Here is a 9,393-nt window from a genome sequence, read left to right as displayed (position 1 = left end):
TGGCAGTTAGAACAATTATGTTGAACCATAAACTCCAGCTGGGTTTAGGATCCACAGTGAGTCACAGCCTCTCAAGCTGTGGAGGCCGCCTGTCACCCCAGACATGTCTGATGGGTTCTACCCAGCACACAGTAATGGCTTAGTTATAAAGTTACAAAGTGACAGGTTCCGGGATCATGCCGGCAGAAGTCACCGACCCTCTGGAGCAGTGCTGCTCTGTGCCACCTGGGCATTGCAGAGAGGCCACCCGGGCTGTTTGGGTTCCAGGCTCCAGTCTCCCATTCCTACTCCGAGCACTCGTGTTCTCTCTCCTCTTTGCTCTCAGGACAGCATCTGAGTGCAAATTCCTGGGGGTCTCTCTTGGAGGGTGTTGTTGCATTTTGATTCTACACCCTGATGGGGGAGGCCTGGTTCTCGTTCAAGGCCTCTGAGCCCTGCCACCGATGCTGAGAGGCAGTGTGGTCCATTGCTTAGGCCACAGGCTTTGGGTGACTGTGATTTCCAGCCAGGACTCTCCTTCTTATTGGCTGTGAGACCTCAGGAAAGTTGCCTAACCTCTCTGAGCCTCATCATTTTCCCCCTCTGTGAAATGGGCACAGTAATACTGATGACATCAAGTGTTGTAAGCACTGGATGAAATGAAGCAACTGGAGGCAGATTTCTGGGTTCAAATGACACTTCCGGGACCCTCTTGGAGGTGAGAGTCTGGGCAGAATGAAGGGTCTTGACTCCTCCTCTGTACCATGGTAAGTAACTGTGGCAGCCTCTCTGCATAGGATGCTGCAGGGACCCCACGACCTAATGTGAGTTAAAGGTCTGGCACACAATGAGCCCTTAAGGCACGTGAACTGGCATTGTTACTATTATTCTGCCTGCAGGCAAACACCTTGCCTTATTTTTGTGCATCAGGCACCTGATGCAGGGTCTGGGCATAGAGCAGGAAGAGCACAGACCCAGGAGCAGATTGCCCAGGTTTGAAGTCCAGCTCCACCACTTCTGAGCTGTGTGATCTTGGACAAGTTTCTAAACCTCTCTGAACTTAAGTATCTTTATCTTTAAAATGGGGGAGGGAGTGGGCAATAATAGAGTCTCCTTCCTAGGGTTGTTGAAATAATTAAAATAACGAATGCATGAAAAGTGCTTAGCAGAGTGTCTGGCACACAGTAAGTGCTAAATCAGTGTTAGCTTTACTTTAGGTTCCACGAGAATGTCACACAAAAGGGGCCTCTAATAATCTCCTTTTCTGCCACCACTGCACTTAGAGATGAAGAAACTGAGGCCAAGGGACACTAAATTAAATGTTTGAGAACAAGACAGTATATGGCCGTGCTAAATTATGCAGAGCGGACAATTAGAGAACAAAACGATCTATAATAAAGGGCTAATTGGGTGGGACCGATGCTAAGTGGACCAGGAGTCTGATGAGGGAGAGAAAAATGCACCCTGGGACAAGGATGGCCTTGGCCAGGGCCCAGGTGTTCTTGTTAATAACATTGAGTTTTCTTTTAAAATAATAATTCACACTTCCTGTAAAACACTTGGAAGGCACAGGATATAGAAAAAATCGTGTATAAATCACTGGCATCCCACTTCCCAAAGACACTAGCTGTTAAAGTATTGATGCTGTTCTTCATTCATTTTCATAAATGATTTCCCATCGCTGGGACTGTGTTCTGCGCACTTCCTGTTTATCCTATTGGCCGGGGAGGAATCCTCCGACTTAAACAGTATGAAACAGCTAAATACACAACACCTGACACTGGACAGATGCAACTGATAAGTTTATTAGTCAACACACAGCCCGAGGGAGGAGGATGCTGCATTTCATGTATGGCCACATGAAACCTGCACTCAAAAGCAGAGAGGACCAGCAGGGGCCATGGGAGAAAGGCTTTGTCGTAACAAGAGGGTGAGGTGCCTGCAGAAGGATGTAATTGGTTTGAATAACTCCACGTTGGCAGAGAGCTGAAGCCCATTAGGTGGGGACCAGGTGGAGCGCAGCTGGCCTGGCTGATAGAGGAACTAGCTGGGTGGGGGGACTTTCCTGTTGGGTGGGGGCATACCTGGTGGGAGCCCAGGAACTCACAATTAGGCCTTTGGGGTCCTGTGAGGCTCAAAATTGTTATGGCAGCAGATGAAATTTTGGAGCTTACAAGACAGACTGTCAGGACAAGCTAGGATGAGATTTGGCAACGCCACCTCACCCTAAAACCACAAAGATGATTTTTCACCCTTATTGCATGTCCACTGTGGCCAGCAGGGAGGGCTGCTGCTGTTTGGCTCAGCACCGGCACCTGGGGACTGTTGCTGATGGAGGCTCCACCGTCTGAGGATGTCAGCGTCTCTGTGTGTGCTTCCACGGTCACTTCAGCAGGGCAGAAAGGACATGAGCACGGGCACTGGATCTCAAATGCTCCCACCTAGAAGGGACACTCACTACCTCTATGCACATTTCATTCACCAGTGCCAATCTCAGAGCACCTAACGGGAAGGCCATGGGGAGCCGTCATTTTCCTGAGGGCCCAGGAGCAGAGGTGGACATCTGTGACCCTAGCTGTGTCCTCTTCATGGAGCAGATGCAGATTTGGGGATTTCTTACCTGACACTCCAATCTGACCAGTTTCCATCTCATTATATACTCTTGGAAATCGTCCATTTGGTTGATGTTCTGTAATTTATTGAAGTAAACTCACATTTTAAAAAACCTGGATAATTTCCTTTTTTTTAACTCTCCTGAATAATGTTGCTATGGATTCTATTCTTTAATTTTTCTCCTATAAGGAGATACTCAGTAAAATGGTATGATGTTTTAAAAACTAGTAATGCCTCATATTTATAGAGTGGATAACCCTTAAGTCCCATTGGTTCAACCTTAACATAAACCCAGATTCCAAATCTCCTCACCCTCTCCAGGCTCCCACCCTGATACCACGGTCATCATGTTTGGACTGGTGCAGTAGCCACCTGGCAGGCCCCTAGCTCCACTCACTCTCCACGCAGCAGCCAGTGTGATCCTGTGACACTCAGGGCTGAGCTGTCTCTGGTCTGCTTCTAAAGTCCCAGGCTCCTGCCTCACTGGGCACATCAAAGATGACAGTGTCCCCGGGGCCCCCAGAGTCTCCAGCCCCCTTCCCCGTTGGCCTACTTCATCTCCTCTTCTACTCCCCTCCAGCCCCTCCAGCTCCTTCCCGAACCTGGGACCCTTGCAGCTCCTAGCTACAGGCTCTGGCCCTGCCCTTGCATCAGCTGGAACTTCTCCCATGTCTGTCCTGTTCCCTGCCACCTCCAACCCCCTCGTCCTTGCCTCAATGTCACCTGCTCTGAGAGCCCTTCCTGACCCCAATTTACAAGTGTGACCTCCAACACTCCCTGCTCCCTCCCCTGCTTCCTTTTCCTCTAGCGCTCTTATGCACCCTGCAGTCCCATCTGATACTCTGCATCTGTCTCCTTCCAGATCTGAGCTCCCCACACAGAAGCCTTAATTGGTTCTGGGCTTTCCCCTGCGCTGCCTGGGACAGCGAATGCCCAGTAGGCGCCCAGTGAGTATTTGCTGAGAAAACAATGACTTCAGCCCTGGCGATGTCCTATGGGGAAGATGTTGTCCTAAACAAGGGGCTGTCTCATTATTTCTCAAAGCAGCCCAAGGAAGCAGGTTCTAGGGATACCCCTGTGTTTCACCTGAGCGCACAGACCTGGCCTGGCCTGGCTCGGCTCACTGCGATGCCCAGCTGCACCCAGGTAAGGCGGGGTGGGCTTGGAATTCCCACCTGGTCTTGCCCTCATAGAGGTGTGTGGCTGCTCCAGAGTGTTCCAGGGAGGGCAAGGTGAGGCTGGGGAGCCATGCCTCCTCCCCACACCATTGCCAGTGCCGGGAATCTTGCTAATTTCATGAGGAACTGCTGTTTCATTTGCACATCACAACTGGAGCCAGCAGGAGCATCCCTCACAGAAGTTCTGCTGGCTAAAAGAGGGAGTCATTCTGACCGCATCTCCCCACAGCCCCAGGGTATTTGGGACAAATTTGGTCCTGGGCCTTACATGTCCAAGACCTGCATCTCTGCTCAGGGCCCCAAGTGGGAGGTTCCTCTGAACATGCCTGATTTCACGCTAAACAGTCCTCAAGTGTTGGCATTGGCCCCATTTTCATGGACAGGGTTTTTGGGGGCCTAGGGCCTTATGGCAGATGGGAAAATAATAATAGGAAAAATCCCTCATATCACAGGGGACAGCGAGGATTGTCCATTATGAAGCGAATGGAACTACTCTTAGCTAAAAATAATTTGGCTACATGACTCGTTCGCATCTTCTCCTTGTAGTCACCAGCATGCACTTAGGCCTCCTTTCCTCTCCTTTCCTCTACCTGATTCCCTCTCACCCTCACATGATGCCCTTTTTTTGGTACCATTATTATTATTAGTAGTAGTATTATTGCTTAACTAGGAGACAAAATTTTTTGTACACAATTGTTATAAAGATCCTCCACGTTAAGATAGGGGAAAAGCAAAGCAGAGCTAATAGTGTACCTCCATTTGCAGGGACCAAATAAACCACTTTTCAAATTGCAAAAAGGATTAGAAACTAGAGTTCCGTTAATGTCAGTTACAGCTGGAGACAGAGGGAGGAGTGGCCAGACATGGGGCCCACCCCACTGTCCCCCAGCTGTCCTTGCTCCTCTCCAGCCCCATATTCCCCAGTCTCCCGTCTCCTCCCCAAACCCATCCTTCACACTGAACCTTAGAAAGTTAGTAGTCATAATAGTAACGCTTATCGACAACAGTGTATGTTCCAGCTGCTGAGCTGAGTACGTTATATTAAATAACATTTCCATTTACCCAAAATATCATGTATGTATTTTCCATCATTTCCCTATTCACTGGACAGTTACCAAACCCTATCATAGTTGCGGCAGCATTCAGGAAAGCAAACTAGTATTTCTTGAACGATTATTATATGCCAGTCACCATTATCTCAGCTTATCCCCACAATGATTTCTTTCTTATAAAGAAGTCAAGGCTCATGGCTCTGGATTAAAATTACACAGCACTTGCTCTGGGTCTCTTGGTCATCCACTGAGGGTCTAATAGACAGTGACCTGTCTCTCCTATTCACCTGTCTCTCCAGTAAGGAGCTCCCCATCTGATCAGGGGGCAGTATTATTATTGTTACTACTGCTGCCGTCATCATTGTAACCAAACTGCAGCAACAACAGCCACAGCTACACTTCCTTGCAGAGCCCACCATGTGATTTGAGCTATGCTAAGCATCTACTCCCAAGATGACCTTTAATACACAAGGCAGGAGTTGGCCCTGGTGACAGAAACAGATAAGTGAGGCTAAGGACTTGCCCAGGATACCAGTGAGTCAGTGCTCAAACCAAGACATAAACCCAGGACTGGTCCATCACCTTGGCTGGCTTTTACCAGAAGGAAGTGTGATTTCAAGAGAGTAGAGAGGGCCATGTCTGCAAGGTGAGCGGAGAAGCTGAGAAAATCTGGCTGCAGAAGGAAGCATGAAACAGAAGTGCAGAGAATCCAAGATGAAACCCATGAGCGGGTGGACAGGCAGGGTTGCCTGGGTCCCTGTTTCACGCTGCGTCAGACCCAGGCCCCTTAAGTTCCTTAGGACACCCTCTAGAGCTAGTACCCTCCCATATCTCATTTTTGTTTGCTTCAACTAGACTGAATGTTTTCCTGTTATTTACAAGGAGCTCTAATTCCATGCCCCCCCCCCCAAAAAAACAAAAAAAACCTGTTCATTAAAAAATAAAATCTGCATTAAAAAAGCTCCATTTCTAATACTGAATGTCTTTTTCTCGGAGAGCCCTCATAAATAACGGAAAGGAGGTTTTTGCAAACCTTTATGGAAATTAAACCCACAATTCGGGCGCACGCTTGTTTAACAAGTGATAATTAACTGCTGACAATATAATTTCAGCTTGGAAGAAAACGTGTTTTTCATTAAAAAGTAATCAAAGAGATCCTTGCATTGGGGAGTTGGGTCTCCTCTGCAGGAGCTCAGCTCCTCTGCTGACAGAGGTTCTGGTTGGCACTGAGTATCTGCTGCTCCCTGCCAGAAATCGGGCATGACCCCAGGACACTAGGATTTCAGACCCCTGGGCTTTCCATGACCCACAAAATCCAGGGCAATTTCCAGAAGCCGACTCGGCCACCCCTTTCTCACTAAGGGCCTCCTCTGGGCTTCTCTCCCCGAGAAGGTTCCTGGAGCTGGCTGGCGGGGGCTTAGTGCTGACCCCAGCTTCAGGGAAAGAACGAACACTCCATCTCTGCAGCCTGTATCATGCTCAAGGATCTTCAGGGAGTGTACCTATCCTCCAACTTCACAGAGGAGGAAACCGAGGCTTAGAGATATGGAGTTGCTGGTTGAAGGCCACACACACAGCTGATGAGGGCCCAACTGGAGAGAGGTGTGAATTCTGGCCATCTGATTCCCACACCACACCACCTCCACTCCATTCCCCAACTCCTTTTCTCTAATGAGCTCCTCTGTTCTGGCTTCAATTTCCTCATCTGTAAAATGAAGATAGTAGTAGTATTCTCCTTGTGAGGCTGTTTGAGGATGAAATAAATGTATATATATATATATATCAAACACTTATAATAGTGACTGACACATAGCAAGCCCTTCATAAGTGTTATCTACAATGTTTATTGGTTATTACTATTAATGCTAATACTTTTTTCCTCCAACCTGTGAACCAGTTGGCTCTGCCCCTTTGATCATCTCTGTATCCTCTTTGGGACTCTATCCAGATCTCCAGCATCCGTTTATGAGGGAATGTGATACTGAATGGCTCCCCCACTTACAGGTGGCCTCGGGTGTCCTTGGCTGTCCATGAAAATGAGCAGAGTTCCCTTGATCCAGTTCCTGGGGGACATGCTGGGGCAGCCCCTGAGGCTGGACTTGCTACAGGAGAGCAGAAGGTGTTGGGGAATCCAAGTCAGAATGGCCCTGCTGGACAGAGCCTGTGCAGATGACTGGCTGGGGCAGTCACTGCATCTCTGCGCCCAATGCCATCAGCTAAGGTGGGGAGACATGTTGGCCCTGGAATCACTGGGGGTGCTACAGGTGATAGACCCCAAGGTAACTCATGGTCACATGATTCCCTGGACCCACCAGGGCCACTTCCAGGTTCCTGGGCCCTGGACATGGAATCTGCTAAGTTTGGCCGCACAGAGCTGACTGCTGTGCTCTCTCTGCCTGTCCTCGCTGCTCATGGGATGAAGTCCATGCTCCTCGCCATGGAAATCCAGGCCCCTTGCGGTGGGCTCCTGCCTCTCTCTTAGACTAGATTCCTTCCTCTCTCGCCCCCTGCCTGGGCCAATCCCATCAGGCCTGACTAGGGAGGCGTGACTGTCACCCAAGCTGGAAGAAGTGGGCACAGGGCAGAGAAGTGAAGGATCAGCAGGGTCAGACACAGGTGAGTGACGAGGGGCTGTTCATCCTCTGCAGGTGGGACCAGGTACGTGTGGTTTCCACTGCCTTAGGGCAAGAAGACAGTTGAATAGGCTGGATTATTTAGGAAAACAGACTTGTAGGAGCAGGAAGAAGTCCCAGAATCACAGATGAAGAGCTGAATCACAGCATTCAGTCCACACGGTGACAGCAGGGCAGCATCGAGTCCTTGTCAACAGACCTGGATCCTCCCCAGCCACCGTCAGCCCTGTAGGGGTGAGATCCGCAGGCTGATCTCTTATCAATACCGGCGGCATCAGGGTCAGTGTGGAGACCCCGAGATGCATTGTCTTTTCCTGGGCTTTCACTCAGTGCAGACCCCATGGCCCCATTCAGAGGCGTCGATTCTCACTTTCTTCCCAAGCCCCCCTGCTTGTTTCCATGTTTCTTAGGCCCACCTGATGTTAGAGACAGCACAAGCCAGCAGGAGGGGTAGAGACGGGAGGACACTGGAGGAGTCAAGGGAACAAGGGACGGCTGGAGGAACATGACAAGTGACACGAGGACTTGCGGTGAGAGGCACCTGTTCATTAAGCCACAGTTGTTTTGAAAAGGACTCGGAGCAGCTCCTAAAGCACACACTGTACACTGAGATCATTCATTCATTCCCTGGGCCAGTGCTTACTGAGCACCTACTATGTGCCAGGCCCTGTGCTGCTGCTGAGATGCACTGAGGAGTGAGACTCGATCCATTTCCTCAGGATGAGGAGTGTGGTGTGTGTGATAAACTCTAACCCAGATCTAGGCCTCTTGTGAGAGTCCCCTAATTCCTCAGTGAGTTTTGGAATTTGGGCAACCATCCTTATTTTACAGGGGAGTAACTGAGGCCCAGATGCAGGAATGACTGGTCTCATGGTTTGGGCCCAGGTTTTTTGAGTCCCTATACCCAAGCTCTGTCCACAGCATCACCTGGCCTCAGGGTCTCATAAGATGATCACGGTGAGAGCTTAACCCTTATCCCTGATTCCCACACCACACAGCAAAACTTCCCAAGCTGACATTACTCTGGTTGGAGGTTAAATTTTAGGGAGATAGTAAAAATGTGTTATTTAAATATTGATTATTAAAATCATTATGTAAATTATGTTTGCTACATAATAGGTAATAACCTGTGACTTGAATGTGAAAGCAATACAGGCAATTCTGTTTTTCTCTTTCCACTGTACCTAGGGTTTATCCTAGGGAGTGGCCCACTCTATACCAGTATTGATATTTGGTTAATAATGTTCTTATTAAATCTGAACTGAAGTCACTTTAGGAACCTTCTCTTAGAGGAATGCACTGATTTGCCAAGACCTTGGCCCCAGACGTCTGAGCAGAGATGCTTTCCTTGGAGTTGGAGTTTTCTGCTCTGTAAATTACTTTCCCCTCATGTCCAGCTGGAACACATTCAACCATTTACCCATTTATGTATTTGCACAACTATTTATTTGCTGTTTCTTATCTTTTTACATCTATTCATTCATTATTAGCCTCTTCAAATTTTTCTTTTGTTTATTGTTTCATTTATTTCTTCACCTGCTCATTCATGTGTTACTGTGTTTCTTGTTTGACTCCTTGGTTCATTCATTCCTACTTCCATTGTTTGTCCTTTCATTCATTCATTCTTCCTTCCTTTGTCCATCGTGCACTCAGCTCCTCAGTCATCAACCATTCCTTCTGTCATCCTTTATTTCATTGGTTCATTCATTCGCTCCCTCCCGAGCCTGCTCATTCATTCATCACCTCATTCATGCATTTACTCATGATTCCTCAGTTTATTGGTTTATTCAATGATTAATGCGCTTTCCAATTAATTAATAATTAATTCATGCATCAGTTGACAAAAATAATGTCTTTGTTAATGTGCTCTCTGCATTGAGTGTTTGCCCAGTGTATTCCTGCCACTCTCACCACTCCCACCCCAGCATATTCTGTGCA

General features: G+C 48.3%; 1 long non-coding RNA gene across 1 annotated transcript; it reads right to left on the bottom strand.

Moving 5' to 3' along the window:
• Positions 1–1,805: 1,805 nt before the first annotated feature.
• LOC129534122 (uncharacterized) lies at positions 1,806–4,579 on the bottom strand. The gene is made up of 3 exons (XR_008680564.2): positions 4,524–4,579; positions 2,600–2,668; positions 1,806–2,365 (listed from the first exon to the last, which is right to left on the bottom strand). It is a non-coding gene; the product is annotated as an uncharacterized lncRNA (long non-coding RNA).
• Positions 4,580–9,393: the final 4,814 nt, after the last annotated feature.

The sequence above is a fragment of the Gorilla gorilla genome, chromosome 1 (assembly GCF_029281585.2).
Source record: "Gorilla gorilla gorilla isolate KB3781 chromosome 1, NHGRI_mGorGor1-v2.1_pri, whole genome shotgun sequence".
NCBI lineage: Eukaryota > Metazoa > Chordata > Mammalia > Primates > Hominidae > Gorilla > Gorilla gorilla.
Note: the sequence above shows the minus strand (reverse complement) of the source record. Positions and strands in the feature narration are given on the sequence as shown.